Genomic DNA, 13,290 nt, shown 5'->3' with positions numbered 1-13,290 from the left:
ATAAAAAATATACTTTATCTTTTTAAAAATTAAAAACATTATTAGAGAACCTCTATAATGACAAACAATAATGTTATCAATGAGTTTGATGTGAAAAAGAAAGAAAGCATATATGCACTGTAATATATAGGTCCAAAAAATGATTTGATGAATGAATTTTGTTCCCTTAACACAACCACATTCGGAACTACATTCTTATAATGCATAACTTCATAAAGAAGTGAAACAAATTATAGAATAAGGAATCAAACATTATGACTTGTCGTTCATGTGATTCATGAAATTTGCAGTTATCTGGTGGTGAGGAATTTTGCTAAAAATCGAATCATCATCTTATTAAAAAATTTGGAATAAAGTTTTAACTCACATAAATGCATAAATGTTGAAGAAAAATGGAATACGGTTATCAGTATAATCATGCAATACCCAACAACTGAAAAGGACAAGGGGTGAACCCAAAAAGAGGGTTACACATAAAACCCAGGGAAAAAGGAATAGAACAATGTTTCTTGTTCATTGTTCGTATGGAAATTCTGTGGGAGCATGTAGAATCAATTTTGGTGGAGGAAAATTGATTTTAAAAAAATAATTATATAATTCTTTTTATGGCATCTAGAGAATTGATGCTATTTGTAAAAAAAGATATAATTATTTTATCTAAATTATTTGCAGAAAAATTGTCAAAAAATAAATTAAATTACTTTACCTTAAAAAAAACAAGCACACTAATAAATAATAATTATTATGGCATGTGCATGCTGTAGAGCAAATATATAACTGAACAGTGGGAGGCCCCATGCATTGCCATGGGAAGAAAAAGGTGTTTTTAAAGTTTGAATAGTCCAACTTTCTCAATAATGATTTTCTTTGTTTTTTTACATGGAAACTTATAATTGCTTAATAATTTTTAAAAAAAATTCAATTTTTAAAAGCAATAATTTCTTTTTATCATAAATAACCTTCAGTAATTTTTATTAATTTTTCTAAAAATTAATTCTTAATACATTTATTTATACGACTATTTTATTTTATTTTATTTTTTGACAAAATGAAGTTATTATATACCATTTATACGATAACATAAAATAAAATTAGATAAAATAAAATTACAGAATTCTATGTAACTCACCACATTTGATTGTCAAAAAAATTATACAATATACTTTTTGTATTAAAGTATTAAATCATATATTATTGGATTTAGTATTATATTTAACTTTATTATTCTATGAGAGATACCAAATAGAACGTAGAAACAATGTAATTATCACTACAAGAAAATGTTGAATACTATCGGATTTACCGTTGAATTTAGCGACGATAATAACCATCAGACTTAGCGTTGGATTTAGCGATAGGTTTGATGTGAAATTTGTCATGTCAAATAATTACTGGAAGATAGTCTCCTCCGACGGTAAATCTACCGGTAACTTTCGGCCGAAAACCACGACAAATTGACGACAAACTTTAGCATTGGAGTTACAGTCGGATAGATCTGACGGTAGAGACGTTTAATGAAATGTAACACTGCATTTTGGTGATCCGCACCGCATTACCGTTAGAAATATCCGCCGGTAAATCTGACGGTAATCGTGCCCTAAATTAGAACCACGAACCCTTCCCCCCCCTCTCTCTCTCTCTCTCTCTCTCTCTCTCTCTCTCTCTCTCTCTCTCTCTCTCTCCTCTCACCCTCCCACTCTCTCTCTAACTTCTCCCCTCCCCACAACCTCCTCTGCCGCCGCAGTTGCTTCCAGCGCTGCCACCGCTGCCTCAGACGTTGTTCTGCTGCTGAAGATGTTGCTGCCGCTCCTGAATGTCCCTGTCGCCACTGCTGCAACGCTCCCATCGCTTCTGCTTCTGCTGCTACTGCACCTCCACTCCTCTTCAACTTTTTTTGTTTGAACTCTAGTTATTTCAAATTCTGTTATATCAAGTTAATTAATTAGTTAGTAGAGATTAGTTAGTTTAATTTTCTGTTTTAGTGAATTTAGGTGGTTAGGATAGGTTAGAATATGTTAGATTAGACTCTGAGATTGTTGAAAAATGTTAGATTATTGAGCTGTTTACTGATTCTTGCTGTTGAAATTATTAGAAAAATGCTTGATTGTGTTAATAATGATTGAGCCGTTTGTATGTTACCTTAATAATGATTGAAAAAATAAACCAGTTGAGAGGGGTTGATGGATATTTGGTTTGGATCAAACATTTGAAGGGTGGAAAAATCCAAAGGTTAGGGGAAACTCTGTCAAAATATTTATAAGATTTTCAGCGAAATCGGAAAAACTAAAATTATGTTTTCGAAATTGTTATAATTAATTGTTAGGTTGCTGTATTTTTGTACAATTTTTAATTTGAATAATTATTTCGATCTTAGTTTACGTTTTTTATTTTGGTAAGTTGGTGAAATGATAAACATTTATGACATTTTCAAGAGAACTATATATGTATATATTCATTTTGGTTCTTATGAAAGAAATTTTTCTCCTTTGCAATTAGTGTTTTAGTGCTTTATAGGCACTTGTTAGTTTGATAAACTAACCAAAACACTTATTCATTCTAATTTAATTATTTTGAAACTAAAACATTATGTAATTTCTTTTTTTTTAAATTTACTAAACTAAAACATTTTTAGAATTATTTATTACTTCTTTAGTTTATTCTTATGTTATTATTTATTGGTATTTGTTATGTTATTAATATGTTACTAATATATTCGCTGTACAGATATGACGACAGGTAGCAGAGGTAGGTCGAGTGGGTCACGTGGTCGTGGTAGAAGGCGGACTTCCACCGAATCCCCCAGGGCTGCCCAGTCATCACCCTCTACCCTGGCTACCCCTTCAACCTTGTGATGTCACAGGCGGGTCCATCAGACCAGCAATTCATCATGGTCCTAAACTCGAACTGGATGCCTCCTTCTGCTACACCCACTGCAGATGCAGCGATGACGTCGACAGAGTCCGCGGTGGGTGATTCCTCCCATGCCTCAGAGCAAGATACCCCTCCACCACCGTTTGTCATCCGGCTGCGGATTTGGCCCGATGGCATGCAGTCGTGAGTTCAATCTTTTAATATTAAATTTGTTTATTTTAAGTTTGTTTATCTTATGTGTTTGTTAATGTGATATTTTTTCTCTAATAGGTTTGAACGAAACCCCCAATGCGTGAACACAGGAGATATTTGAGGTCATTAAGTTCATGTATGACTGCCCGTGGCCGACCTACACACAGATTCCGGCTGATGTAAGAGAGCAGTGATTTCAGAAGTGGGCGGTAAGAACCCAATTTTGTTTGAATTACTTAACTGTATAGGAACTATATTTCATTCTGACTAACTAATCCTGGAAAAATTCATATGGGATGCAGAGCACAATGCATGATCAGGAAGACCTATGACCATCGCGCCGCCAAGCGGTTTCAGCAAATGATGAGCGACGTTCGTCAGGGGAAAGACCACCTGACATCGTGGATCCCTCTGAACATCAAGCGTGACTTGGAGGCTTATTTTAGAGATAACGAGGGGTTCAAGCGTCGCCATCTAACAAACGTCGCTAGCAGGGCTTCGCCCAGGTCGATGAGGTATACGAGTGGGTTGGCGACCTTCATGAAGACGAAGACCAGACTGGTAAGAATTTTATCATTCTTTAATGTTTTAGTAGTTACTTGAATTAGTTTTTTACTTTCCTTTTTTATTATCAATTTATTTATTAGTTAGTAGAGTAAATGTTAGTTGAATTTTCTATTTTAGTGGATTTAGGTAGTTAGGATTGGTCAGAATATGTTAGATTAGGCTCTGAGATTGTTGGAAAATGTTGGATAGAACCCTTCAAGGGTGGCTAAATTCGAGTTTTAGGGGAGTCTCTGTCGAAATTTTCATAGCATTTTCAGTGAAATTAAAAAAAATTAAAATTATGTTTTCATAGCATTTTATTTTATTGGTTGGTTGATATATTAATTTGTAGTCTAAGTCGTTAGATCGTAAGGCGACACTGGCGAAGACCTTCAAGTATACCCATACTTTGAAGGCAAACAATAAGGGATTTGCTAACAAGCGGTCTGCGGCCCATTATGTGAGTTTAAATTAGGTTTAATTACTCTGTTGGTCCCTATTATTTCTTGAAATTTTCAATTAGGTCCCTATACTTTTTTTCTTTTAATTGGGTCCCTATACCAATTTTCTTTTTCAATTAAGTCCCTCTTAGTAGTAATTAGCTTAATTTTGTAGGGACCCAACTAAAAAAAAAGAATTGGAACAGGGACCTAAATAAAAGGAAAAAAAAAGTGTAGGGACCCAATTAAAAAAAATTGGTGCAAGGACTCAATTAAAAGAAAAAAAAGTATAGGGACCTAATTGAAAATTTTACAAAACTATAGGGAACAGCAGAGTAATTAAACCTTTAAATTAATCTTATGTTTCAACTTTATTCGGTTTAAAGTTAATTATTTAACTATTATCCTAATCACAGCTAACGTGTGTGACATTGGAGGAGTACACGCAGAGGTTGGAGGTCGCGACCCAGCAATCTCAACCACTTAGTGGGGCCGATGAAGCCGGCTACGAGACCTTCGTGGTGGATCCCGATAGGATTTGGCGCGACACCGCCTCTGAACCCACAAGAATCGCCACTTCGGGTTGGGCTCGTTCTTCACTAGTGGCATCCGCTCCTCCGCGTTGGCGGCTTCGTCTGATTTTGCCTCTGCCACTAGCCCTACTGAAAGTTGTCGACCTGAGGAAGGAAGTGAAAAAACTAACACAGAAGCTTCAGCAACAGGCGGAGCAATCTGAGCAGAGGTATCGAGAGATTCTTGCACCTATTGTCGTCAGCTCCGACCTGACAGAGAAGCTGGAGCATCTTGATCAGTGGTGACGCTGCCGGTGGGGCACCGACAATAGTATCTCCTCTGTCGCTGCAGCATGGGACCACGACGCCGACGACAACGACAACATTAAAAATTACCAGGATTTATAGGATTTAGGGTTGTTTGTATATTTGTTTGTCTACTTCATTGTATTCTATATTTGTGACATTTTATTTCATTGAGACCATTTATTTTTTAATAAAATAATTTCTTAATTTCTGGAGACGTTAAATTTCTGCTAATAATTTTGTTAACAAGAGTCTCCTAATTGTGGCTTAACTGTGCCAAAAAATTTAGGGTTTATAAAATTAACATTACCATCGGATAAATTCGACAGTAACATGGCGCCTAAATACGTGAAACGGACAAATCCATTGAAAAGACCGACCAAAAATCCGTTGGTAATTAGCGTTGGAAAAATAAATCCGACGGTAAGCAGTTTTCGGCAACGTTTATACCTTCAACCCAAGGACAACGGTAATCTATTTTGCGGTGGATTTATTTTATAGATCCGACGGTAAATCTAACGGTACTCAGTATTTTTCTTGTAGCATATCTTAATCAAATTGACGAGTGACTAAACGACGACACAAACACCGTTGCAATATATACTTAGTAATAACCATCATAAAATTACTCATTCCAAAAGTTTAAATTAATAAGAGAAGATAATACTTTTTCACAAACAAGAGTTTTTTTTTTATTGAGTTTGCTTGATTTTTTTCATAAACCTTCTTTTTTTTTGTTATTTGCTTTATATGTTTTTTAAGGTTTAATAAGGATCAAATTCTCGATCTTTTAGATATAAAACTCTGATACCATATTATGAAATCGAATAAATTCTTATAATAGTTCCTGAAATTCAGGTCATTACCCAATGTGTTCTTCGAGATCCCAATTTTACCATTGTAATTACTCAGATACAGCTCCGGATACCATAGTGGTCCTTTGGTATCTTTTCGGTAATGAGTCAGCTATTGTCGCACTAACCTGGCATCACATTGATTTTGATTTTTTTTTTTTTTGTTGTAGATGGAAGAAATGTTGGACATACATCATGTTTTATCATAAGGTGACTTAAAAAAATAAAGGGATAATGGTATATTCTCCAAATAACAAGGCTTGTTTAGGTGATCTACTACTGTCTTGGTACATTCCATGAACAAACACAAATACATTCAATTCATAATTAACCAGATTTTTATTCCATCATCAAACACCAGTCATCATTTTTTTTATTTCTATAATCACATTTTCATTTTTTCATTCATCATTCATTCAATGAATACAGGGTAGGCACCATCAACTTTTTTCACTCATGATTTATAATACAAAATCATAATCAGGGCTATTAATATCGACACAATTAGTATTAACAACTAGAAAATTAATTTTTGATATCGGACATCTTTCTCTAATCTCCCAAGTCTCCAATCAAAGTTCATTTTCACTTCATGATTGTCTCCATAAGATTGTGGTTCTCAACCATTTCATCTTGCCTGTTATTCGCCCGAACAAAAAGTTCATACCATCTCTTTCCACTTATCTGTAATCAAGTAAAGATATAACATGTTCAAGTCTCAGAAAAGAACAACAAAAGAAAAACAGTGAGAGAAGAACAATGATAAAGAGACAGGTAATAATGATGACTCACATTATAATTGGAATAACCAAAAAATATTTTGTTTGGATTTGAATCTATCCCAAACTATTTAAAAACTAGATGACAGCTACAACTATACCATTCCGATACCTGTGATTTTTTGCTCCTAAATATAGAGAGAGACTGAATTGATTACAAATTGAAATCTTGTCAACTAAACCAGTTGTTGCACTATTCAACGTGGCAACGTGATATTAGGTCAGTGCGGTAATAACTAACTCATCACTTAAAAAAATGTCCAAGGACTATTATGGTGTCTGCAGCTGTATCTAGAGAACTACAATAATAAAATTAAAATTTTGATGATCATATTGAATAATGACCTAAATCTCAGATATCATTATAAAAAATTATTCTATAAAATCACCTATCTTAAAAATTTAAATTGATAAAAAAATAACAAATAATTATATCTCCATCAATAATAAATTTTTTAGGCTTTGTGCTCTATCATTCTCCTTTTATCATACACAACTGTGAAAATTAGTAATTCATAACTTCATATATCTTTAATTCTTAGAGAGTTAAAATAAATAAAAAATAAAATCCCAAATCGTATCAATCCTTATCCACTAACATATATACAGTATTGGGTAGGATCTTTGTTGGAGTCCTCATATATATATATATATGTTACAATGGTTCCTATTAGTGCCCTATGAGTCTATTGTTACCTATTCGTTAATCCCTTAAGTCATTGTTTGCTTCCAACACGGTTAAACTTTATTTAATTTCACTTGATTTTGAACTTAATAATTTATGGAAAATAAAAAGCATATGTACCTCCCAGTTTGGAAGACTGTAGAAATAGCAGCACTTCTACTTGACATAATTGCTTCTAGGATGATAAGAATTTATTATTTTCAATTTTGATCCTCTTGACTTTACTCTCCACTTGTCCCTTAGCTTATAATATCACGCTTTTACAATTATATGGTATTATTTATATTTATATATTAATTTTGACGTACAGTGTTCTGAAAAGTTTACATTATTATTCAGGGGTTTTTTTATTTAAATAAAAAATTCTTTATTTAATAAGGATATATAAATTTACCAATGTGTATCTTTAGTTGTATTTTCACTGTCTTAGACTATGAAAACAAAATTTACAAAGATTTTGGTGGCTATACAAGCAAAAATTATGAGAAATTATTCTAAATATCTATCTTGGCATATTTTCATAGTTTAAAAAAAAATAAATATGGGTTCATTTTCACAGCTTCAACATGTGAAAATAGAAGGAGAGATGTGGTTCATATATATATTTGCAGTCTATATCTGGTACATTTTTTGCAACTTTCAAATAGTCAATACAAAAATAGCTTAAATTTTGAAGTTTTTTTTTTTCATTTTTGCAGCCATAAGTAACAAAAATGCAATGTATAATTTTTGCATCCTATGATTATTGCAGAAATATAATTAAATATATAAATTCATAATTTTTATATTCTAATTTAAATTAATAAATAAAAAATATTTAAATAAAAAAAGCCTATTATCTAGTGATATATTTTTATTTATATTTTTTTAAAATATTTGATAATTGAACCATAACCATTATTTGAATTTTTGTCGTTAAAGTAATAATTGTGTTGTAATTTCTAAGTTAAACTATATAAAATCAGAAAACCAAATAAAACTATATATATTATAATAATAAAAATAGAATTATTAAATCTATGCTGTCGTTATTAATAATTGCGCAAATTTTATACGTAAAGATCTATTAATTCGTCTCTAAAAGTTGTTGGTACATCACACATAAAATTAAAATGTAATATCAAATGTATTCATTCCAAGAGATATTAGAAATGGTTTTATCTTATTCTTTTATTAGTTTAAGTTTTTAGAATAAATAATTTTATAATATAATATTAAAATTTTTATAACTTAAAGGTTTAAACTTTGATTTTTATTGATCCAAAAAAAAAAAAAGAATGTCAACATAAAGCAAATAACAAAGAAAAAAAAGACCTATACAAAATATTTACACAAATTAAAAAAAAAATATATTCTCATATAAAGAGATATATTAAAAATATAATAATAATTTAAATATCTCTTTTTATCTGCATAAATTTTTGGAAGAAGTTGTTTTGTACGACAGAAATCAATATAGGAAGAACTTTGTAAAAGATAAAAATGAGAATCAAATAGTTTTTAATTTTTTGAAATAAAATAATTAAAATTTTATACTCTATCGAAAAAAAAGGACTAGATAATCTTGTTAAAGGATTAAAATAATGTTAAATTTTTCAACAATATTGCCATCAGTTAACATTTGAAAGACATGCATATATTAGGTGTTAAAAAAAGTTTAAGCATTAAATTTATATCCTATGAATGAATCTTTTATAATTTATAGAGTAAAAGATATCTGCTTAATTAATTATCAGTTTTATGGGATTTGTATACTTATTAATTTCTTTTATTATTATTATTATTATTATTATTATTATTATTATTGTAGTTTTAGAAGAATTCTCATAGGATATAACCATTAAGTTGTTTTCTATGTGATTCAAAGATTAAGAGTTAAAAAAAATGAAATCAACTGTCATAAAATAATTTATCTTAAAATCTTAAATTATTAAAAAATACATAAATAATTATATATTTAATATCAACCATTAATATTTGTATGAGATTATATTATTCACATTATACCATTTAAGTTTTTTCTCTAAATTCTACATCATGTGAGATACTTTACACTGAGCTGTCTTTTTTATTATTGAGGTTGTACTTTCGGTGGGAATTGACCATAATTATTTACCATCTTATAAGTATAAAAACATATATATAGGGGAAACTCTCTAGTCCATTCTCCGACCAAGTTCCATGAACGAAAAATTTGAGTCAAAAATTAGACTGTCCTGTTTGATAAGTCACTTTTCTTCTGCTTCTTGTTTGGTTTGGTGAAGTCTTTTTTGGATGCAAAGAATAAACCTCGAAAGGCATAATAAGGACAATAATATCTATATCTAAATAATGCATAATACACACTCACACACTTGTCAAGGTTGTGCAGGACTCATAATAATGGTAATAATTTTTCTATTTTTAAATAAAGATGGACTTTAAAACAAAATTTTAGCCGGTGACTTTTAAGAAAGTGAAGGCACAAAAGTCTTGATCTATGGGAAGTAGATCTAACCTTTTGTGATTATAATTATCGGATTTGAATTATTCTTCACATAAAATGCCAAATTGCCAGGTCAGTTGGACTTCATATATGCCCTATTATGTGTGTTTGGCAGCCAATATTTTTCCTTTTTCAGGATTAAATTTTTATCACTTTTATTATTGTTTTGGTCTAGAACTACCAATCAATGGTCACTTCGGAGCCGATGGGGTATAACAAGAATTTTAACAATTAAATTAGTCTAAAATTTAAGAGATATTAGAATTAGGGTTAAAAAATATACATGAGAGAGATCTTGTCACTAGTATTTATAATTTTTGGTGGTTGAGAATTTAACTAATTCTGTTCTATTATACGGGATACAACCCTAATTTGGGCTCGTATCTTGACCTAGCATGAGAGTTGAAGCATAACGGTTATAAAATTAAAATATTTAGTCAATGTTACAATTTATGCAGAATACTTTTTAATTTTAAATATGACATATCTCTGTTACTCTTTTCAAGAACTAGGTTAGAATTTTTAGAGTTTCTTGCGGCGGTTTTTTAAAGATTTTGTGGCAGTTTCAAACTTTATTGTTCTAGTTTAAGAGTAAATGAGAAAAAAAAAACACACACACACTTTCAAACACACACAATTTAAATTTGTAATAAAAAAGTTAAAATACTTATCTTCTCAATTTTATATATAAGTGATTAAATTTGTATCACTAAGTTAATTACTAATTAATATTATTATATGTCATTTGTCAACTTCAACCTTATTCTATACGCTAGCTTGATTTAATTTGGAGAAACCGAATAGAGATTTGAACATGCGTAGTTTGGTTTCGCAATGACCAATTAATATAACAAAATGGTCAATTTGAATAATGGGTCAATTGCATTATCCACTTTGTATAGAATGTTCGTCAAGCAAGAGTCTTTTTCATTTACCAACTTCTTATAACTAAACAGTTTCTCACTTTAATTTCTTGGGGTTGCGGCTTGTTTGTTTCAAGATGATATTTTATTTTATTTTATATTATAAAAATTTGACTAACTCGTGATTTATGCCATTTATGCCATCTTATCGAAGTCCTGTAAAAGAAATAGGAATTTTCTGTTCTTTTCATTTTCAAGAATCAAAGTCATCATTATACTAATTAAAAAGATTAAAACACTTATCATATTGACTTATTTTATCTAGGTGAGAAATATAAATATTACTAAAAGAATTCAGATAATTATGCCCCAAAATTATTGGTTAATTAAGACTTTAATGATAGAAATTGTTATACCTATTACTAATCTAAAATTTTTAGTTATAAATTTTTATTTTAAAAATCTTGTAATGTTGTAATATTGATTTAATATTTTGTTTCTTTGGGTAATGAATATTGAATATAGACTTAACTTAATCCTTATCATTTTCATATCTATATTGATTAGGAATTATATCTGAATGTGGGCCTATATTTTATATAATGAAATTTACTTGAAGAAAAAAAAAAATCCTCATCTATCTCTTAAAATTTACTGTGCTCTTATTACTTAAGTAAAAATTAGGATTACAATCTCACATTGTGTATATAATAATTTATTAATAGACTCTTAAATAGAGTTTAAATTTATAATAGATTAATCCTTAGCCTAATTAGGATATATTGTAGGAAAAAAAATTCACCCAAAGAAAACAAGTGTCCATGTTAATTAGCAGAAACCCACACGTTATAAACTTTTGATACGTCCAAAATAAATTAAATGTAAACGGTTAAAATAGGACACAAATTCTACAAAGGCTGCTAAATAATATAACAAATGGAGCTCAAATAATCGTTAATAAAGTTGATAGTTACAGTAGCCGTATCCAGTGAACATTAAAATATTGGCGCTATAGAATCCTAACATTATTTTTATTATTTAAAGAAACGGCCAATTTTTTTTTTTTTTAAAAAAGAGAAACGGCCAAATTAAAATTTAGTCTATGGGCATGCAGACAAGGAAGGAGAACCATATGTCAAAGGTTTCGGTAATTTCGTAGGAAAAAGTTTTACTGTTACCGTGGAGTGGTTTGAAGTTTTCAATTAGGGGTAACAATCAAGCAGGAATATGCTGTAGGCTTATACCCACACCACAAGCTTTGTTAGAAATTAGAATAATGCAATAATATGTAACTGTTACATGGCATGCTATCATATATGTAGTTTTCATAAAATCGTTTAATCTAGATGTTGTGTCTCAATATCACTAGCTAATCAATTAATATACAGTTTTTTACCCTAAAGAGGGAAAGAGAGACAACTGTCTCCATGTAAAATAAATGACTCAAGTTTCTATTTAGTTCTCTCTTTCCTTCATTGTTTTCTTATTTTAAGGAGAGTTATAAGCATCATTATTATGTTTTTATGATTTGCTTCATTAACCCCCTCTTCTTATATCCTTTTTTTTTTTTTTTGTCATACACACTCATACACTAAAGGTTTCATCACTACCCAGCCATAGCTGGGATTGGAACCTGGGATGCGGCTTCTATGAGGCCAACATATTGGCCATTGGTGCAATGCCTCTGCCACGTTCACCCTTGTTTATCATCATCTTCACTCTTTTTTTTTTTTTGGTGTTTTTGGGTTTTCTCCTCTTTTTTGAAGGTAGAGAAGCCCAACAGACGCTACTGGAAGCACTATGTGATAAAAATTGATAATGATTGGAGACAACAATGTTTGCCCTTTGTTTAGGCCCACTCCTTCATATTCTTCTACTTCTAGGCTGGCAACCTAAAGGCCCAGTATCACGAAATAGTTTAGCTAAGCTAATATACAAGATTTTTACATGGATAAAATAAAATATGCCCAAGAAGAAAATAGATAATAATAAAATAATAATAAATGAACTAGCTCTTAGCCAGACTTATCTTTATTAATTTAGTTTAGTTTAAAAAGAATCAATAGCCCAACGCCAATAGCTTAAAAGACAGTATACTATAGGGTCTAGAAGTGAGTCGAGATGAGTCGAGTTAGACCAAACTCAAGTTTGTCTCACAAAAATTGAGCTTAACTCACGGCTCGATTTATTAACAATCAAACTTATTTTTTAAGCTCAAACTCGGCTCACCGAAAGCTCACGAGCTGGCTCAAATAATAGAAATATAATCTATAATTCTATAACAGTGTGCAAAACTATTCTCTAAATGTGGGAAGATTCAAGGGGCTAGTGATCACCATTGCGGAACCAAACTCCTTCATTTTGAACTTCAAAAGTTAAGATGAAGCAAGAAGAGCGCATCATAGAGGACCATAGAGAATAGAAGGTCATATGTTGAGCCTTTAATAGTGGAGTCCTAACCTACCCATTGATGAGGTAAATTATAATTAGCTTCCTATTTGGGTTCAAATATATGGGTTACCTTATGATAAAAGTAATATAAACAATGCAGATAAAATAGGAGCCATAGTTGAAAGAGTGATAAGTGTTGAAAATGATCCTTGATGCATGAGCATCATAAGTGCCTTTTCTTCATGATTTATATGGTGATTGTTGATTTTCTAGAGAAATTAGGTGTTTTATGCCTTGATCGATGCTACTTTGAGTTTTGTGGCCTTTTTATTATTTCAGGTAGCATTAGATGAAGATTTAGCAAAG

This window comes from Arachis hypogaea, chromosome 20, assembly GCF_003086295.3.
Source record: "Arachis hypogaea cultivar Tifrunner chromosome 20, arahy.Tifrunner.gnm2.J5K5, whole genome shotgun sequence".
NCBI lineage: Eukaryota > Viridiplantae > Streptophyta > Magnoliopsida > Fabales > Fabaceae > Arachis > Arachis hypogaea.
This window is presented reverse-complemented; position numbering follows the sequence as displayed.